The following is a 21,876-nucleotide window of genomic DNA, read 5'->3' on the forward strand; positions in this document are numbered from 1 at the left end:
CAACAACAAAAAATTATACAAATGTAAAAAGCCTATCAAACATGCTTCCTACCAATGAAGTTCCTATGTAAAAATTACCAAAACAATCTGATACCAAAAATATGTTCGAGTCGCGCTGGCATGGAACCACCCAGAAGCGTATCTTATACCAAGCCACACTCTCCCGCTTCTAAGTATAATACATACAACACCTATCAACTGAGGCCCTAATCACAGCGAGCACAGAACAGTCCCTGCCGGGAGACACTGACACAACGATGATGACATTGCCATGGTGACATGGCTCTGGTGTTTGTGTGTCTCAGGGTGGACTGACGGACTGACTGCTATGCGGTGAAAGCTGTGATTATGAACCTTCTGATTAATACCCGGTGTTATGGAGCCGCCAGCTCAGCCAAGGCAGCCCAGCAATACTCCAGCATGGTTGCCAGCTGCCAAGTGAACAGGGCTGGATTACTCCACGGTATCCATCCCCAAACACGAGACAAAAGGCTGTGTTAAAACCTCCCACATGAGGACTTCTGTTTCCACAAGGTGGCTGTTTTCGTCTGTGTACCTGAGGCTTGCCTCGCCTCCACTCAAGGTATAGGGCTCTAATCGCTTGGATATAAATCCCAGCACACATATTCCACTGTTTCTATATTCACTCTGCGGCGATATCATTAGCCTGTCTGTCACAAATACCATACAGAGGACTTCATTCAATTAAGAGGAGGGGAGTTGTGGCTGTTGTTATGGTGCGGCAGTGAAATCCTTCATCGTCCTCCAACTAAAGTAGGTAGGGGTTTGAACTACAAGTCCCACATGAAAGGCTCCCTGACATTAAAACTCACAACGCAATCAGCTCCCTCCAGAGTGGGTCTCTCTCCTTCACGCTAAACAGTACAAGTGTATTGGCATTTAAAGCATTCTGTGGCAGTGGCTTGAAAAATGTGCGGCTGGTTTTAATTACATAAACTGGTATGCTATGTTTAAAAAAAGTCACCTCATTATTTGGGGCAGAAGGAGGTTGTGTGTGTGCGTGTGTGTGTGTTATTATTTTGGGCAGAAGGTGGCTGTGAGTGTGACAAGTGTGTTTGTGTATGTATGTGTGCACGCGTGTGTGTATGCGCTGAGTAGACAGAGGCGGGAATTGTTCCACAATAAGAGGGCGAGATGGAGTACAGAGTCAGGAGAGATCAGAAGCCCAGAAATATGGGAGATTCAGCTCGACGTGAAGACTGCCATTACTCATCGGTAACTGCCTGGCAAGTAAAATCAGTCACATTTAGTAAGATACTGTAACAGATGGGGTGCTTTGTTCCTGTTTGAGAGTAGAGGTAGAGTGATGGTTGAGTTGCCATACAACTCTCCTTCCGTAGCCTCCAACTGCTCTTAAATGCAAGTAAAACTAAATGCATGCTCTTCAACCGATTGCTGCCCACACCTGCCCGCCCGTCCAGCATCACTACTCTGGACGGTTCTGACTTTGAATATGTGGACAACTACAAATACCTAGGTGTCTGGTTAGACTGTAAACTCTCCTTCCAGACTCACATTAAGCATTTCCAATACAAAATTAAATCTAGAATCGGCTTCCTATTTCGCAACAAAGCCTCCTTCACTCATGCTGCCAAACATACCCTCAGTTTTACGAGGGTATGTACCGATCCTTGACTTGGGCGATGTCATTTACAAAATAGCCTCCAACACTCTACTCAGCAAATTGGATGCAGTCTATCACAGTGCCATCCGTTTTGTCACCAAAGCCCCATATATTACCCACCACTGTGACCTGTACGCTCTCGTTGGCTGGCCTCGCTCATTATTCGTCGCCAAACCCACTGTCTCCAGGTCATTAATAAGTATTTGCTAGGTAAAGCCCCGCCTAATCTCAGCTCACTGGTCACCATAGCGGCACCCACCCGTAGCACGCGCTCCAGCAGGTATATTTCACTGGTCACCTCCAAAGCCAATTCCTCTTTGGCCGCCTTTCCTTACAGTTCTCTGCTGCCAATGATTGGAACGAACTGCAAAAGTCACTGAAGCTGGAGACTCATATCTCCCTCACTAACTTTAAGCACCACCTGTCGGAGCAGCTCACAGATCACTGCACCTGTACATAGCCCATCTGTAAATTGACCATCCAACTACCTCATCCCCATACTGTTATTTATTTTGTTCCTTTGCACCCCAGTATCTCCACTTGCACACTCATCTTCTGCACATCTATCACTCCCGTGTTTAATTGCTAAATTGTAATTATTTTGCCACCATGGCCTATTTATTGCCTTTACCTCCCTTATCCTACCTCATTTGCACACACTGTATATAGACTTCATATATTGCATTACTGACTGTATGTTTGTTTATTCCATGTGTAACTCTGTTGTTGTTTGTGTCGCACTGCTTTACTTTATCTTGGCCAGGTCGCAGTTGTAAATGAGAACTTGTACTCAACTAGCTTACCTGGTTAAATATAGGTTAAATAAAAAATGTGTACAGGGACAGGCAACTTTAATAGGGGCCGCAGTTGCTCGTCATGTATGTGGATGTGGGTCTGCGTACATACCAGAAGATTTTATAGCTAATTTCATGCAATTCTATGCATTTTGCCATAGGGTGGAGAGAAATGTTTGCAGTTTCTAAAATTATTTCAGAGTGAAACTGAAAACAAAATCAATGGGGGAGGCAATTGGCTGATTGCCCTCTATTGGCAAAAGTAAGAACTGCCGAAAATGCACAGTCTAACAGGAGAATAATTATTCTGTCAAGGAAGTCATTTTTTCGAAATAGAGGCATACTAAGACAAAAGAAATGGAACACTGTGTGTAAATGATAATATTAGTGTGGAAATTAAGAAATTGATTAGAATGCTGGAAGTGAATGCTGGAATTAAACAATTAACTATGCAAATAAGAAAAAGTTGTGTGCATTAAGGAAATAGAAACCTGGCTCAAACAAAACCCTGTCTCGTCCAGTGATTTAAGCCAATAAACTCCCGGGCTATTATTTGATGTTCTACGGTAGCAACAACAACAACAAAAAAGGCTGACATGGCAAATTGACTGACTGTCAGTGACTGATATTACAAGAGAAAAACTGCTGATGCACAACCACATTTTGGAATTGCACCTTGTGTATTCTACTATTCTAACTTGCAACAGTAAGTTGAGACTGAGACTGAGTTCGTAAAATGTATCCGAGGGCCTTCAAAAGGGCCAGTTGCTCATCCCTGGTTTAGAAAGGTAAAATGGGCGGCAGGTAGCCTAGCAGTTAAGTGCGTTGGGCCAGTAACTAAAAGGTCGCTGGTTCGAATCCCTGAGACGACTAGGTAAACAATCGGTTGATGTGCCCTTGAACAAGGCATAAGAGCGTCTGCTAAATGACTCAAATATAAAACTGTCCCAGCGTCCCGAGGAAATGACCAGTAGGAGACAGGTTTTCAGAATGCATGTTTATCACAATGCTCAAGACAGGCAGTGGACTAGAGAAAATGAATTGTGACTTTCTGGTCATTCATACACTAACACACGTTAGAAAGTCCAGGGTGAAGGCTTGTCGTGTGGAAAGGTCTAGCTGGTGAGTTGGTAGGAAACCCATGGGTTTATAGAGCTCTGGTTAACCTGGGTCCCTGGATGCAACTGAAGAGTGGGAATCTCCAACCCCAGGCTAAAGCTACTGATTGGCTGACCAAGTCAGGTAACCCTGGCAACCTGATCCTTACAACAAGAGGTGTGAAGTGCCCTATGCCGCTGGGCAAAGGTGTCAGGCTGAGGCGGGGGGATGGTAGCCTACTTTAGCAGTACAGGATACAAAGTTTGTCTCCCCTGGTCCAGAGAGAGAGGGTTCTCTACAGTGAGAGTGTACAGCTGGAAGACTCAAAGTGCATGGGAGGAATACACCGGTGAGAATGTAAATAGGTAATTCAACTACAAAGGTACAGTTCTTTCAGAAAGTATTCACACCTCTTGACTTCTACACAAACTTCTCTGTAATGTCAAAGTGGAACACCATTTTTTTTATTTTATGAAAAATAAAACACAAATAAATCTTGAATAGATAAGTATTCAAACCCCTGTTAGAATCGCCTTTGGCAGCGACGGGAGTCTGTGAGTCTTTCTGGGTAACTCTAATTGGATTGTACACCTGGATTGTACAATATTTGTCCATTAATATTTGTCCATTACTATTACTTGGTTGTTGATCATTGCTACACAGTCATTTTCAAGTCTTGCCATTGATTTTCAAGACGATTTAAGTCAAAACTGTAACTAGGCCACTCAGGGAAATTCAATGTCATCTTGGTAACCAACTCCAGTGTACAATATATTTAGCCTTGTGTTTTAGGTAATTGTTCTGCTGAAAGGTGCATTTGGCTCCCAGTGTCTGTTGGAAAGCAGACTAAACCAAGTTTTCCTCTAGGATTTTGCCTAGAGGTGACTCGTTGCAGGAAACACTGTGACTCGTTGCAGGAAACTAGGCATATGTCGCGCGTCACTACTTCACAGGAGAGCCATTTGAAAGTAAATCTGAACGTTGTTTTGACAGGAATGCCTTCTGGAACATGTGCCTTAATAACAAACTTGTATGCCATCTGTAAATACGGTGGTTCCATGGTTTAGCCATGGAAAAAGAGGCAACCTTTCCACTAGCCGTGATTGGCTGAGGTAATTGCTAGTTTTTACCCATCTACCAATATGTGCCCTTATTTGCAAGACATTGGAAAACCTCCCTGGTCTTTGTGGTTGACTCTGTGCTTGAAATGTACTGCTCGACTGAGGGACCTTACAGCTCATTGTATGTGTGGGGTACAGAGTCATTCAAAAATCATGTTAAACACTATTATTGCACACAGAATGAGTCCATGCAACTTATGTGATTTGTTAAGCACATTTTTACTCCTGAACTTATTCAGGCTTGCCATAACAAAAGGGTTGAAAACTTATTGACCCAAGAGATTTCAGATTTTTTATTAATTTATAGACATTTCTAAAAACATAATTCCACTTTGACATTATGGGGTATGGTGTGTAGATCAGAGACACAAAATCTAAACGTAATCCATTTTAAATTCAGGCCGTAACACAACAACATTTGGAAAAAGTCAAGGGGTGAGAATACTTTCTGAAGGCACTGAGTATACCAAACATTAGGAACACCTTCCTAATATTGAGTTGCACCTCCCCTTTTGCACTCAGAACATCCTCAGTTCGTCGGGGCATGAACCTTACTTGGTGTCGAAAGCGTTTCACAGGGATGCTGGCCCATGTTGACTCCAATGCTTCCTACATTTGTGTCAAGTTAGCCGGATGTCCTTCAGGTGATGGGCCATTCTTGATACGCATGGGAAATGATCCAGCAGCAATGCAATTCTTGAAACCGATGCGCCTGGCACCTACTACCATACCCAGTTCAAAGGCACTTAAATATTTTGTCTTGCCCATTCACCCTCTGAATGGCACACATTCACAAGCCATGTCTCAATTGTCTCAAGGCTTAAAAAAACATTCTTTAACCTGTCTCCTCCCCTTCATGTATACTGATTGAAGTGGATTTAACAAGTGACTTCAATAAAGGATCGTAGTTTTCACCTGGATTCACCTGGTCAGTCTGTTTTAATGTTTTGTACACTCAGTGTCTGTCATCTACTTTATTGTAATACCCTTTATAGATCCCCAACATATAGTATAGACTATACCTTATTCACAGGAACATATTATTTCAGCCAACATCTCCAAAAAGAGTGTCAACAGAGGGATAGATAGCACTTGTACTGGTTCTCAGTGAAAGCAGTATAGTCACACACACGCCATTCCCAAGCTGCTCTTCTGCCTCTCTGATCCAACCCTCCTCTCCCTGGTCCTTATCCCTGACCCCAATCCCCTTCTCACCTCGCTCCACCTCCCTCTTGAGGGTTCCTGCTAAAAGCCGTAAAAAGGGAGCAAATTGGTCTGTACTGTCCAAAAACAATGCCAAGCTAGACGGGAGAATGAGTTTAAAAAAAAGGCCTGTCAAGATCTTTGGTTACAAGAAAACTCTTCAGGAATAGCAGGAGTGTTGCTGCTTCACTGGGCGGATGGAGAGGTCCTAATGGTGGTTCGCCAGTGGGATGACGGGGTTATACGAAAACATGGGCACATGGGGCCATTTTGTTCTAGCGCGGTTTCGCCCTTCAACAGAGACGTGTGAAAAGTTTAAACAACTCAAAAATGTATTACCAAGACATTTATTTTATTCGGGCAAAATATATACATTGACGGAGGGAGGAGAGGTTTTTCTAGTTGCAAGAAACTGTCAAACGTATCATTGCAGAGGGAAACGTTTCATACTTCTTCTCTCGTCATGTGTAAGGTCAGATCATAAAAAACAAGCATGCTTGACGTAATCTGGGTGAAATTCTCTCTGGGGTATTCACATTTTTTAAGGCCATCTCAAGTACAGTGTGTTATTCGTACAAGTTCAATGATCAAACCCTGTTTGTCTGACATATTCCCTGCTCAGAAAACCTCATGCCATATGAAGGGCAACTGAGGTTCATTCCTATTACTTTTTTTCATTTTTTTTTTCATTCCTATTACTTGGCAGTTGAAGGTTTTCATTAAAGCTCATCACACCTCTCTCCCTGCTCACCCGCTGACCCTCCCAGGGCCCAGAGGAACAGAGGAGAAGTGAATGTCAGATAACGAGTGCAAACTTACAGGGATTCTTCTTTTTATCATCTATTCAGGTGTAATTTACAGCCCCGGTGTCAGTGAGATCACAGCGTTAACTCAGGCCGCTGACTGACAGGCCGTCCCAGACGTCAACACCTGGGGGTTCTAATCACTGCCATGGTGATGGATGATCACCAGTTAGTTGTCACTAAGGGGATGAGAGATCTGAAAAAGGGGGGGAAAGTGGAGGAGAGGAAATGAGGGGAGGAGGTGGGGAGACATGTCCTCCATTCAACAGAGAACTAAGAAGTACGGTGGCTGTTTGCCATAGACACAAGGGCAGAATAACACAATTCAAATATTAACCATGAATCAACATTCACATAACCAAAGAGGCCTTCCAATCACTTCAACAGAGGTCACGAATGAATAGAGTCCAACTCTCCAACCTATTGGTAACTGTGTTGGGGGAGGAAGGGGTGGTCTGGCCCTGAGAATCCACCATTGCACTCACTACCTCTCCTGGAATATTTTTTACACAATGATCAATAGGGAGAAGAAGAATGTTTTGGTGTGGATCATTGTTGAGGTTCTCACTCCTAGACCCGCCCCTTATGACCAATGCGGTCGGTGCAGATTGGATTGATCAAGGGCCAACATGGGACCTGGAAGTAGCATCCTCCCCTCCCCAGCCAGGTGCCCTGGGGAAGAGGGGCTTTCACACCTCCAGTAAAGCCTGTCTGTGGCTGTCTGTGTGGGCCAGCTCCAAACACACTCAATGTCTGGAGAGAGGAAGTCATCGCACCCAGGCGCTGCCATTGAAGAAAATACATACAAATATGTCTGTGTGAGAATCGGTGTGGGTGCTTTTCAAAAGAGGAAGGCCGAAATCATTACCATCCTGAATGTGAATGAAATCAATATGATGGGAGTAGCAGTAGGCTGATTTGTATTCCGCGTCTACGCGGAGGAGGTGGGGGCCCAGTGCCGCTTAGCACAATCAGGTTCCCTCTGAAGAAAAGGTCTGGTTGGCTGGTCAGGAGCAACTCATTCTCCCGCTCACAGCGGCTCGGGAAGATCAGGACCGAAAAGTGTCATTATGGTGATAGGTTGCATTGGGGTGATTCTGAAAGACCAAGACTGAGGTTAAAGAGGAAATATGTTAAATAAATTAAAGTGATTATTACTACTCTGGCTGTGCATTGTGGGAAGGCATTTTCAGGACAAGAGGCCAAGCTCTTCCTTTCAGAGGACTGAAAGCTGTGTCTGTGTTTCGGACAATTACCACAGGGGAGGTAGAGAGTACCACACACACACACACACACACACACACACACACACACACACACACACACACACACACACACACACACACACACACACACACACACACACACACACACACACACACACACACACACACACACACACACACACACACACACACACACACACACACACACACACACACACACACACACAGGAAGACAGGAAAGACGGGAGATAGAGAAAGTGTGGTTTGATTATCAGATTATTATTATTTATGTTCAGGCTTTAAATATAGTTTAGAAAAAAGCTGTGTTCCAAAGTCTTTTCATCTTGGCATGCTGAATGCTTACCCGTGCTGTATGGACCAGCTAAGGGAGTTTCTGATGTCAACCAAAACATTAAAACAGGGAAAGCTTTTTTGGCCAGTCTTTGCACCATATTATATAGAGACTATAAAACACAAGTAATAAAGTACTGGCTTTTTTAGCTTGCCTCAGTCTCATTGTTTCTGGGCAGCTTATTCATTTATTGACCAATTTGGCCTGTCAAATTTCCCTCTTCCAACAAAAGAGTTAGATGGGTGGATTATTTGCAGTTTATTTCTTTAATGAATGAGAGGTGGGACGCTGCAGTGCTTGGCAGAGGATCATAATGTCACAACAGCAGTCTGTGTAAAGTATGAATCATTAAAGTGGCTGGTAAGACACATCAATCCTGGACATCCCACATAAAAAAATACTACAGTTTGCTATAGAATACTACAGTACTTACTATAGAATTCTGTAGTAAACTGTAGTATATCGTAGAATATTATACTAAACCCTTGAACATGTGCAGTACTTAGTGTAAGAATATTTCAAAGATAAATACAAAATGCAGAGGATGAGAGGGCAATAGAGTACTAACGATCAATGGAAATAGTGTTTTTTTTCTGCAATATCAAATGGGTCAGAGACATGGGAGGAATTTCAGTCCGGTACTCATAGCTACATGGCAAGTTCTCATTGGTCCAAATTGTTTATACATTGAACCTGATATAGGATACTGTTTTATTGCAAGGTATTCTAATTGGTCAACCACAGGCTGGGGCTGGGTGATAAAAAACCTCATCCGGGTCACTTTGTTCTGTGGAGAGAATCGCTGGAGAGATTCACTGGAGAGATTCACTGGAGAGATTCACTGAGGACAGTGAAGAAATGACCATCTACCATCTACTTCCAAGCATGATTTGTCCTCTTTGAATAAACAAATGTTCCTCCCCCTGATTTGCATTGAAGTCTGTGTTATTGAAGAGTAACATCAACTACTAACATTAGTATAGAATTTTGTAGTACACTGTGGAATACTATAGTAAATACTACAGTATTATCCCACCTTAAACCACTGTAGTAAATACTACAGAAATGTCTGCAAAAACACAACAGTCCGCAAAAACACTACAGTAAATAAATCCCCTCCCCCATATCCCAATTTGTGCCACTGTAAGTGAAAAACCTACATGCCAAGTGTAGACCAAAAACTCTGTATGTGACCCATTACCAGAGTTTCTGTGTCTACAGTTTTATAGACAAATTGGGCTACTTTGAAAAATCAATGTCGCAGGTAAAAATGTATTTAGTCCCGGGTTGCAGGTTTTGGCTACCGCGGCCACCATGGCAATTTCTTAAATATATAGTACCAGTCAAAAGGTTGGACACACCTACTCATTCAAGGGTTTTTCTTTATTTTATACAATAAATATGCTGAAATGATGATATCAATGGAGTCATTGCAAATCAACTTGTGCCACATGTTTAGCCTACCTGGAGCTGGCAAACTTATTTTTATTGTTGTTGTAGCCTTGTGGTATTATGCAATTAGAGACAACAGTGGGGTCAAACTGGAGAACCCAGTTCCTACATTTGAATATAAAAATAGATTTTTTCAAACAGAACTATACAATATTTTTTTTCTGAGACCCTCAGGGTGACAAATCATAGCAAGATTACTGAATGTAAGTAAATTCAGCAAAAAAAAGAAACTGCCCTTTTTCAGGACCCTGTCTTTCAAAGATCATTCGTAAAAATCTAAATAACTTCACAGATCTTCATTGTAAAGGGTTTAAACACTGTTTCACATGCTTGTTCAATGAACCACAAACAATTAATGAACGTGCTCCTGTGGAACGGTCGTTAAGACACTAACAGCTTAAAGACAGTAGGCAATTAAGGTCACAGTTATGAAACCTTGGGACACTAAAGAGGGCTTTCTACTGAATCTGAAAAACACCAAAAGAAAGATGCCCAGGGTCCCTGCTCATCTACTTGAAAGTGCCTTAGGAAGGAAGCACGAGGACTACAGATGTGGCCACGGCAATAAATTGCAATGTCAGTACTGTGAGACGCCTAAGACAGCGCTACAGGGAGACAGGACGGACAGCTGATCGTCCTCGCAAAGGCAGACCACGTGTAACAACAGCTGCAGGACAGGTACAAGATGGCAACAACAACTGCCCGAGTTACACCAGCAACACAATCCCTCCATCAGTGCTCAGAGGCTGGACTGAGGGCTTGTAGGCCTGTTGTAAGGCAGGTCCTCACCAGACACCGGCAACAACGTTGCATATGGGCACAAACCCACCGTCGCTGGAACACACATGACTGGCAAAAAGTGCTTTTCACTGACGAGATGTTGAAGGAATGAGCGTCACACCGAGGCATGTACTCTGGAGCGGGATCGATTTGGAGGTGGAGGGTCCGTCATGGTCTGGGGCGGTGTGTCACAGCATCATTGGACTGAGCTTGTTGTCATTGCAGGCAATCTCAAGGCTGTGCATTACAGGGAAGACATCCTCCTCCCTCATGTGGTACCCTTCCTGCAGGCTCATCCTGACATGACCCTCCACAGCATGACAATGCCACCAGCCATAATACTCGTTCTGTGCGTAATTTCCTGCAAGACAGGTATGTCAGCGTTCTGCCATGGCCAGGAAAGACACCGGATCTCAATCCCATTGAGCATGTCTGGGACCTGTTGGATCGGAGGGTGAGGGCTAAGGCCATTCCCCCCAGAAATGTTTCCGGAACTTGCAGGTGCCTTGGTGGAAGAGTGGGGTAACATCTCACAGCAAGAACTGGCAAATATGGTGCAGTCCATGAGGAGGAGAAGCACTGCAGTACTTAAGGCAGCTGGTGGCCACACCAGATACTGACTGTTACTTTTGATTCTGACTCCCCTTTGTTCAGGGACACATTATTCAATTTCTGTTAGTCACATGTCTGGGGAACTTGTTCAGTTTATGTCTCAGTTGTTGAATCTTATGTTCATACAAATATTTACACATTTGCTGAAAATAAACGCAGTTGATAGTGAGACGACGTTTCTTGTTTTGCTGAGTTTACATTATTTATCTTCAGTGGTGAATGTATCAAACTAGTTGCCGTGATAAAAGTAGTTTGCACTATCCTCAAACAAATTTTTTCTGGTATTTTTTCTGTAATAGCTACTGTAAATCGGAGTACTGCAGTTAGATTAACAAGAATTTAAGCTTTCTGCCCATATAAAACATGTCAATGTCCCGGAAAGTTGTCTGTCGCATACAACGTTTTCTAGTCACATTATCACATAATGAGCAACAACCATCCCGATTTAGGGACACCGATTCCATAGAGGTTAATAAGGGCAAATGATCTTTTCTCTTGTCACATATTGAAATTCCTTTATTAGTCACATTAGCTCGCAATAATTATTATTTGATGGAAAACCACATTTTGCTTTATAGGTGATTAGAAGCTAAATCGAGATTCCTTCACTATAACGTTCTGGAATCAGAGTTGAATGGCCCAGCCAGAGCGTGGACTTGAACCCGATCGAACATCTCTGGAGAGACCTGAAAATAGCTGTGCAGAGATGATCCCATCCAACCTGACAGAGCTTGAGAGGATCTACAGAGGTGAATGGGAGAAACTGCCCAAATACAGGTGTGCCAAGCTTGTAGCGTCATACCCAGGAAGACTCGAGGCTGTAATAGCTGCCAAAGATGCTTCAACAAAGTACTGAATAGTTATGCAAATATGATATGTGCCCCTTTTTCTCCCCAATTGGTAGTTACAGTTTTGTCTCATCGCTGCAACTCCCGTACGGACTCAGGAGAGGCTAAGGTCGAGAGCTGTGCGTCCTCCGAAACCAAGCTGCATTGCTTCTTGATACAATGCCGAGAAGCCAGCTGCACCAATGTGTCAAAGGAAACACTGTACACCTGGCGATCATGTCAGCATGCACTGCGCCCAGCCCACCACAGGAGTCACTAGTGCACAATGGGACAAGGACATCCTTGCTGGGCCAATTGTGCAACCCCCCATGGGTCTCAAGATGGCGGATGCGACAGAGCCTGGACTCGAACCAGGCACAGCTAGCACTGCGATGCAGTGCCTTAGACCACTGCGCCACTCCGGAGGCATAGTGTATATGTTTATAATTTGAATGTATACTGTATGTTTGTATTGTCATCATTGATGATTATGTTTGTTTATGATTGTGTCATCATATTGGGCTCTGCAGCTCTGCCTGGAACAAAGGAGGGTCTTTGTGGTTAGGGGGAAGCTCTGCCAGGCTAAATCCTGCAGACAACACCACAGTAGAAGCCATAACACCACACGGAGTGAGCAGGAAACCACTGCGCTCAATAGAGATGTTGCCTACTGCGGCACGCTGCCTCGCAAACATTCATAACTAAAGGAGCTTTTGTCCATCATTTCTGGGAAAACTTGCCAGGTTCACATTGAGGGGTTGCCAGACATGCCATTCTGGGGGCCAAGTCCCTCTGAGGAGCCAACGGGCCCCAGCAGAAGGGTTTCACCCAGCTGTCAGCTGCAGAATGCTATCATATTGCCACTTTATAACAAATGACAGCCTCACCGCTGGAAATGCCCCCCCATTGATTAGAGTCTGGATAATTGGATTGTGGCGATAAAGCTGAATGCTGGCATTTAGAAGGAATCCTTTTAGGATATCAGGCTGACCGAGGCACAGCCAGAGGATGTGAGGGAGGATAGGTGGAGGGATGGGAGAAAGATGACTCACATGAAATGGTCTTATGCATTACATTGCTTAGTAAGCTGAGACTGTACTGTAGATTCCTTTGAGGGGGTCACAACATAATTACTAAATAAAAAGGTTACAATATCACTGACCATCTGGTACAACATTTGCATTTTAATGATCTGAATTGTGTGTGTGTGTTTGCATGCATGCGTGGAACAGGTGAGAAGCCTGATGGTGCCTCACCTCATCAGATAGCTAACCCTATTGGGTATAGCCCATGTCCCTAGTCAATTATATGAATGGGTTGTATAGAGCAAACATCTGTTGTCTTAACCTGGGAATGAATCACTGACATGTCCCCCCCCCCCCCCCCCCCAGCCACGAAAACACAAACAAAAACACAATCCTAACCAACTGTGAACTCTGTATCTTTCATAACTCAGAGTGGCTTCATCGAGCACTAAAATATTGATGTCATTAAATATGCCTGCACTGGTCAAAAACTCGTTGTTTTCTGAGAATCCGGTGAGGAACCCCGCAGAGAGGCTGGAGAATGAGACATGCGGATATCTGCAGAGGCTTTTTATCGTATAACCAAATATGAGAACACACAGACTCACTGATTGCTCTAAGTGTATACTGCTGCTTCCTGTCCCATTGTATTCCAATCAAAATCACAATCCTCTCCATCCTGGCTGTTCACTACAAAAAAAGCTCAAACATGAAGATATTCATCTCACTCCATTTATTTCATTTCTATGATGTCTGGGTTGCAATCAAGTGTATATTACAGGAGTAATAAACTACCAGAATGTTGGTAACAAGGATTTGATGTAATTTATCACAAGGCATCTAGTAGCCCTTTTGGGTACTTGAGATTATCAAAGGTGTCTATAATTATCTCTGGCCCATGTAAATTATATATATAAAAAATAAAAAAATAAAGATGATTTTTTAAGAAAAAAATATAATGACAAAGTGTAAAACATCCTAAATATAAACCATCAATTTAGTGAGTACCATTAGTGTTTAGGGTTTTACACTCGTACCCATATAGGGGTTCAAAATTGCAGATTTGGACACTGATAAACGCCTAAATTGGAATGCAGTGGCTGTACAGTAACATGCTATAGATGATGTCAGAGTTCAAGGTCTCTGCTTCACAGCGCAATATTGGCTTTGACTGACAGCGGTTCTGAACTTGAACACTGTGAGCGATAAAAAAGTTGCCTCCCGCTAATTGGGCAACATGTTTACATTTTTTCTAGTCTGAGTGAGGGAAATCCTGTAAATAAAGTGGACTCGATGTATTTTGAAAGGTAAGATGTTGAGGATTATAATAACTACGGCTTTCATGTCATACAAGCAAGACAAACACCCATTACTTCACATTTCCAAATCATAAAACCCCTGTAATATTCAGTGTTGATGTTTATGATCACTACGTTTGATGTACAAGATGACATGGTCTGGGTTGTTCTGAACAGAACGAAGCCTATCCCTGCTAGCAATGAGGAATCGGCCCAGAAGCGTCCCTCTTCCGGGGGGCCGGAACTGGTTGAATTGGCCTGGAATCGGGTGTTGGACTCGGCCCGGAATCAAAATGAATGACTGCCCAGAATAGGCCCAAGTACCCGTCTACCGGAATTCAGCCAACATCCTACCAGAATCCCCCCAGAAGCGGCCCGATGTAATTTTAAATAAATGTATACAACATTTCCAGATTTAGTCATTTTAAATATTACTATGATACATTTTATACAAACAAATTATACCCATCCACATATTTTTTTACCCCCTTTTGTCTTGTCCCAGCACTGCAATCCCGTACGGCCTCAGGAGAGGTAAAGGTCGAGAGCACCAATGTGTCGGAGGAAACACTGTACACCTGGTGACCGTGTCAGCATGCATGAGCCTGGCCCGCCACAGAGCGATGGGACAAGGACATCACAGCCGGCCAAACCCTCCCCTAACCCAGACGACGCTGGGCCAATTGTGCGTCACCTCATGGGTCTCCTTGTTGCGGCCAGCACGGGTATCGAACCAGCATATGTAGCAACACAGTTTACACTGCGATGCAGTGTCTTAGACCACTGCACCACTTGGGAGGCCCCATCCAAGTTTTATCAATGCCTTATCAATGCTTATCAATTGCCGAGCACAAAGTATCAAAATACTAAAATAATACTGTTAATTTGATTTTTTTGATCACAGAAACAATGAGAAAATATGGAAAAATCAATCAATCATGAAACGGTAATTATATAAAGCAGCCTGTGTAATCATCTACCAGGGAGTAGCCCCAATCGGCTCGAGCCTCAAGTAAAACATTTGGGCTAGATAACTCACACCGGAATCGGCCCGAGCTCAATCCCTGCATCCTAGCCATAAGTAATACTGACGGCAGCCGAGTTTGACTCTCAGCCGAGTGCTCTGACTCTCAGCCGGGAATCGGCCCAGCTCCACTGTGCTATTGTGAATAAATTTGTCGGGGAACACGTACCTGAATGCACTCATGACTCTATTCTATGCACACCAAAATTACAATCTGCTTCTCTGAATTGACTTGTGAAAGCCTAAAACTGTAAGATCATATTTTGTAACTTAGCCAGTCATGTCAGCAACAGAACAAGCTTTCCAATGATGCCCACCTGACCAGATTGTGTCAATGGGCCATTTTTGGAAAGCGTAAACAACAACAGTAATTATGTGATGGGCGGGATGCAGGGCTGTGTTCCAAAAACAGCTATAAGTCTGCTTGATCTAGTTCCTCAACAGCACATCTAGGAGAGCTCAAAATAGCACCTTAAAGTTGAAGACTCTTCTTTGAGTCAAAAACGTGCATTGAAATTGCGTAGGAATTGTGCACACTCTGGAGAATTATGTGGCCACTTGCAGACGTTATACCTCTCACTCAAACCCTTTTTTTTCTTATGTTGCACATTCCCCAAATACTGAGTATTGTCAGATTTTGTTATCAACAAATAAGGCAAAAAGTACAGTAAATATCAAATGCACATAAAATCAACTGTGTAAATGTTTGGATTCAGTCTAATAATTTTCCCATAATTTCCAAACTGTTCCCTTTTGATTGCTCTTCTGTAAGAAACATTTCCATGTAGCTCTATCCATATGCTTTCATGTTAGCCCTTGACATAGTAAAATAAATCAAAATATTTTACTATGTCAATATGTCTTTGTTGTAAATGTTTTGGCACCAAACTGGTGGCGGTCGTGTAAAAAGCCAATAGTTGGATGTTTTGCAGAGTTCATTGAAAATAATTCCATTGTGCTTTTTCATTAATTAAGCTATTTTCTATTGAACCATATGGTCTATCCACTAGAAATGCATGGACAATATATGGACACAGATATAAAACAAATTATACTATAAATGAATACAGATTTGTTTTGTTATTCAAGCATAAATTACCAAAATTACCATAGATTATCTGTTACAAAAATTACCGAAGATTCCAGTAACTTTGGTAAATTACCGGTAGCTTTGCAACCCTACTCTCGCCTCATTATCACCTTTGCATCACAGTCTTTCAATATTCTTGACACTTTCAACAAAATGGTGGGTATGGCACAACTTTGCTACAGAGCAGCATGTCATTAAACTAGATTATTTTACCTGTCTGTCAGTCATACACCATTTCACACTTATTTTCCTCAAAAGTCACTCGCCCTCCCAAGAAGACTTTGTAGACTTGCCTTGCTAAGCCCTATCCACCTCAGTCTCAGCCACAGCGCTGTGTGCTGTCAGCTTGGTGTGTTCCTGTGGAGACACGGAGTGGGAATCGTTACTTATCGCTACATCTGAGAGCAGAAGACAAGAAAACTAGAACTCACAAGCAGCCTCCGTGAGCGAAAAGCTCCCCTTCCAAACACCCTTTGCGCTGTTATCCAATTACAGTCCCCTTTACTGCTTTAATCAATATGAGCCGTGAACGCATGCACATCTACCTGTGCACTAATTCATCTGGTTATGGCGGGAGATGATGAGATATAGCGTAGTGTCTAAACATAAGTGGCAGCATTATACCTTTCACAATTAACCGTGTTTCACATGCAAAGCAATGAAAACAGGCCGTGCCTGGTTACTTTAGCACACACCCGCTCTCCATAGAAGTTTAGAACCAGATGCAAAATGCAAAAAAAAAAACCTTCCAAAGCTGAAGCGGTACTACACAGAGATGGGTGAGAAGGAACACCTCTACAAGCTCCCGGGCGGCTCGGGCTCCAGCAGCAGGGATGGTTTAAAAGAGGACTGGTGTTGATGTTGAGAACATCACCTTGAAATCCCTGTGTACGATCCTGGCAAATCATCCCTGCAATCTAGATAATAATAAAAAATCTAGCTTAAAGAAGTCCTCTCTTGTGTGTTTGTCCTTATTAATGTGAATAGTAATGGGTAGTGCCTGCAAGAATCCCCTTGTAGAGGACAAAACAAAGTGTGCTTATACGTAGCGTTATAGATTCCTTGTTCGTGGTGGGATTGGAGTTCAGGAGCCTGTCGTGGTCAGGCTAACTTTGTTTGAACTCGGCTCCATCCTTCATTGAATCAGATGGCTCAGTCAACACAAAACCCACTGATATTGCCAACTACTTTAATGATTTTTTTCATTGGCAAGATTAGAAAAAGTAGACATGATATGCCAACAACTAATTCTGAACCTACACATCTTGCATAACTGACCAAATTATGAAAGACAAGCATTGTCATTTTGAATTCCTTGGAGTGATTGTGGAAGAGTTGAAAAAATTATTGTTGTCTATCAACAATGACAAGTCACCTGGGTCTGACAACTTGGATAGAAAATTACAGAGGATGATAGTGGATGATATTGCCACTCCTATTTGCCATATTTTCAATGTAAGCCTACAGGAAAGTGTGTGCACTCAGGCCTGGAGGGAAGCAAAAGCCATTCCGCTTGCCAAGAATAGCAAAGCACCCTTTACTGGCTCAAACAGCCAACCAATAAGTATGTTACCACCCTTAGTAAACTTTTGGAAAAAATTGTGTTTGATCAGATGCAATGCTTTTTCACAGTAACAAATGAACAAAATATTTTCAGCATGCTTATAGGGAAGGGCATTCAACGTGTACAGCACTTACACAAATGACTGATGATTGGCTGAGAGAAATTGACAATAAAAAGCTGCTTTGTTAGCCTTTAGTGCAGCTTTTGACATTATCGATCATCATTTGCTGCTGGAAAAACATATGTGTTGTGGCTTTACATTCCCTGGTATATTGTGGATCGAGAGTTACCTGTCTAACAGAACACAGAAGGAGTTCTTTAATGGAAACCTCTCCAACCTAATCCAGGTAGAGTCAGGCATTCCCATGGAAGTTGTCTAGGCCCCTTACTTTTTTCCATCTTTACTAATGACCTGCCACTGGCTCTGAGTAAAGCCTGTGTGTCTATGTATGCTGATGACTCAACACTATACACGTCCGCTACCACAACAAGTTAAATCACTGTGACACTTAACAAAGAGCTGCAGTCAATTTCAGAATGGGTGGCAAGAATTAAGTTAGTCCTAAATATTTCAAAAACAAAAAAGCTAAGCATTTGGGAAAAATCATTCACTAAACCCTAAACCCCAACTAAATATTGTATTGAATAATGTGGAAATTGAGCAAGTTGAGGAAACTAAACTGCTTGGTGTAACTGTCATGGTCAAAATATATTGATGCAACAGTAGCTGAGATGGAGACATGTCTATCCATAATAAAGCGCTGCTCTGCCTTCTTAACAATGCTATCAACAAGGCAGGTCCTACAGGCCCTGGTTTTGTTGCTTGTACCTGGACTGCTGTCCAGTCGTGTGGTCAGGTGCCACAAAGAGGGACTTAGGAAAATTACAAATGGCCCAGGACAGGGCAGAACAGCTAGCCCTTAAATGTACATGGAGAGCTAACATTAATAATATGCATGTCAATCTCTCCTGGCTCAAAGTAGAGTATAGATTGACTTCTTCACTACTTGTATTTGTGAGAAGTGACATGCTGTCTGTTTAAACTACTAGCACACAGCTCAGACACCCATGCATACCCCACAAGACATGCCACCAGAGGTCTCTTTACAGTCCCCTAGTCCAGAACACACTATGGGCTACATAGAGGCATGACTACATGGAACTCTATTCCACATGAATTAATTCATGTAAGCAGTAAAATCGAATTTAAAAAACAAATTAAAAAAACACCTTGGCAGCAGCTAATGGGCATCCATCATAAATACTAATACAAACAGGCCTGTTGAGTTTGCAGACACCCAGCTGCTTTCACTACACACACACACACACACACACACACACACACACACACACACACACACACACACACACACACACACACACACACACACACACACACACACACACACACACACACACACACACACACACACACACACACGCACAAACACACAAACGGTGGAAAAGCCCACCATATAGGATGTCGTCTGGCAACCCAACACCGACACAGTGTGTGTATGTATATGTGTGTGTGGGTTTGGGTTTGTGTGTGTGTGTGTGTCCACATGTGTGTAAGACAAAAAGATGCTCAGTGACGACATAACACCTCCCAAATGGAGAAAACTTGGACAGGCTTCTTGGCACGTCTCGTTGCCTTTGTTCCGTCTTTGCTGTTTGAGATGACAACAAGGCGACAGGGCTCCCTTTCTTCCATCCCATTCAAATCCAGCGCCAAGCCTATTACAGGACGTGTTAGACGTACGGGGAGCATTGTTGTGGAGACACTGGGTAAACCAAGGCAGATGGGAGAGGCTAAGTCCCAGGGTTGGAATAAACACTCCTTCGTAATGTTATGCCATGGTTTAGCAACAAGTTCTGCCGGTGTGAAAAAGGCAAGTGCTGAGCATTAGCGGTAAGTCACTGCTAAGAGCCATGCTAAGACCTATGTGTAAATAGTATCAGATTCACCAAAGTAGTGTACGTGCCTATGTTTACATGGATGTATGCATATACTAAATGTATGACAAACTCAGCAAAAAAAGAAACATCCTCACTGTCAACTGCGTTTCAGCAAATGTGTAAATATTTGTAAGAACATAACAAGACTCAACAACTGAGACATAAACTGAACAAGTTCCACAGACATGTGACTAACAGAAATGGAATAATGTGTCCCTGAACAAAAGGGGGGGATCAAAATCAAAAGTAACAGTCAGTATCTGGTGTGGCCATCAGCTGCATTAAGTATTGCAGTGCATCTCCTCCTCATGGACTGCACCAGATTTGACAGTTCTTGCTGTAAGATGTTACCCCACTCTTCCACCAAGGCACCTGCAAGTTCCCAGACATTTCTGGGGTAATGGCCCTAGCCCTCACCCTCCGATCCAACAGGTCCCAGACGTGCTCAATGGGATTGAGATCCGGGCTCTTCACTGGCCATGGCAGAACACCGACATTCCTGTCTTGCAGGATACCATGCACAGAACGAGCAGTATAGCTGGTGGCATTGTTATGCTGGAGGGTCATGTCAGGATGAGCCTGCAGGAAGGGTACCACATGAGGGAGGAGGATGTCTTCCCTGTAACGCACAGTGTTGAGATTTCCTGCGATGACAACAAGCTCAGTCCGATGATGCTGTGTCCTAAACTTAGTGTCCTAAGTTTTCATAACTGTGACCTTAATTGCCTACAGTCTGTAAGCTGTTAGTGTCTTAACGACCGTTCCACAGGTTCATGTTTATAATTGTTTATGATTCATTGAACAAGCATGGGAAACAGTGTTTAAACCCTTTACAATGAAGATCTGTGAAGTTATTTGGATTTTTACGAATTATCGTTGAAAGACAAGGGCCTGAAAAAAGGACGTTTCTTTTTTTGCTGAGTTTATATTCTATATTATGTATTATAACACCAACATGAATCATGCATTGTTATTTTCTGGGCACAGGTATTTGTTTATGAATGAGCAGAGGTGGAGAACAATTATTCTAAATTAAGACCGAGCATAGTCCTGTAATATGTTTTCTTCACATCAATGCATCGACCCCAAAAAAGTGTGTTCTGATAATATATCACTAAATACAATCACTATAATACTATATCACTCAGGAATGAATTAAGAACCCGTTTTAATTAACAAAAGCAAATAGGATTTTATTGTTGTTGTTCAAAGAGCAACAGAGGTGTTTCGATACAAGTAACAAAAGATGCTTCCAGCAGACCCACCACCATCATTCAGCCAGAACACATGTAATGTATTCAGTAATAGCACTACTCACAATGAGACTTCAAAGACAAGAGAGCATCTCAGGTATAGATGCTCCAGAGAGGCTTAACAAAAGCACCAGTGGGAATAACTATTAGACTGCACTAGACTGTACATCTGCCACCATCCACAAATAACCAGTGTCCATTAGCTAAACAGGTTCCAACCAGACTTCTCCTTGTGTTCAGACTTCCCAGGCTAGGGATCTAAAAGGGCAGAGTAGCTACCAGCGACAATATGACATGATGCTAGGAGCTTGTTATATTAGGGGTTCTTTGATGTCAGAAAGAACCGAAAGGACCTATTTAAAACCCAGGGAAATATGACTCTTTTAGTTGAGGTCTGTTCAGTCGAACACAGGTTTTGGTCTGAATTGTATTTTTTGTTATCAATTATCAGTTAATTAAATCATGGAATTATGCTAGAGGAGTTCATTTGTATTTTGTGCCACACGTCTCTGCATTTTTATCAGATATCTCCCGAGACAAATGCCATCGACGTTACCAGCTTAATTAATTGTTAGCAGCGTTTCAGGTAATGGCAGTATTGAAACACATTTCAGAAATATTGGAAGAATATCAACCAAAAATGACGAGCCTTTTAATAAAAAATGACAATCTTCCCAATCCTAGAGTGCATATCAACAGTGACCGAGAGTATCACTGGTGAAGTACAGTGGGAATCCAACAGACACCATT

The 21,876-nt window shown here is 42.7% G+C and overlaps 1 protein-coding gene across 3 annotated transcripts in view; it reads right to left on the reverse strand.

Moving 5' to 3' along the window:
- The window catches only part of LOC109895605 (glutamate receptor ionotropic, delta-2-like), a 521,177-nt gene that overhangs the window by 430,392 nt on the left and 68,909 nt on the right, over positions 1–21,876 (reverse strand). The gene's annotated exons all lie outside the window — the stretch shown is intronic.

Source organism: Oncorhynchus kisutch, linkage group LG8 (genome assembly GCF_002021735.2).
Source record: "Oncorhynchus kisutch isolate 150728-3 linkage group LG8, Okis_V2, whole genome shotgun sequence".
In the NCBI taxonomy this organism is placed as follows: domain Eukaryota; kingdom Metazoa; phylum Chordata; class Actinopteri; order Salmoniformes; family Salmonidae; genus Oncorhynchus; species Oncorhynchus kisutch.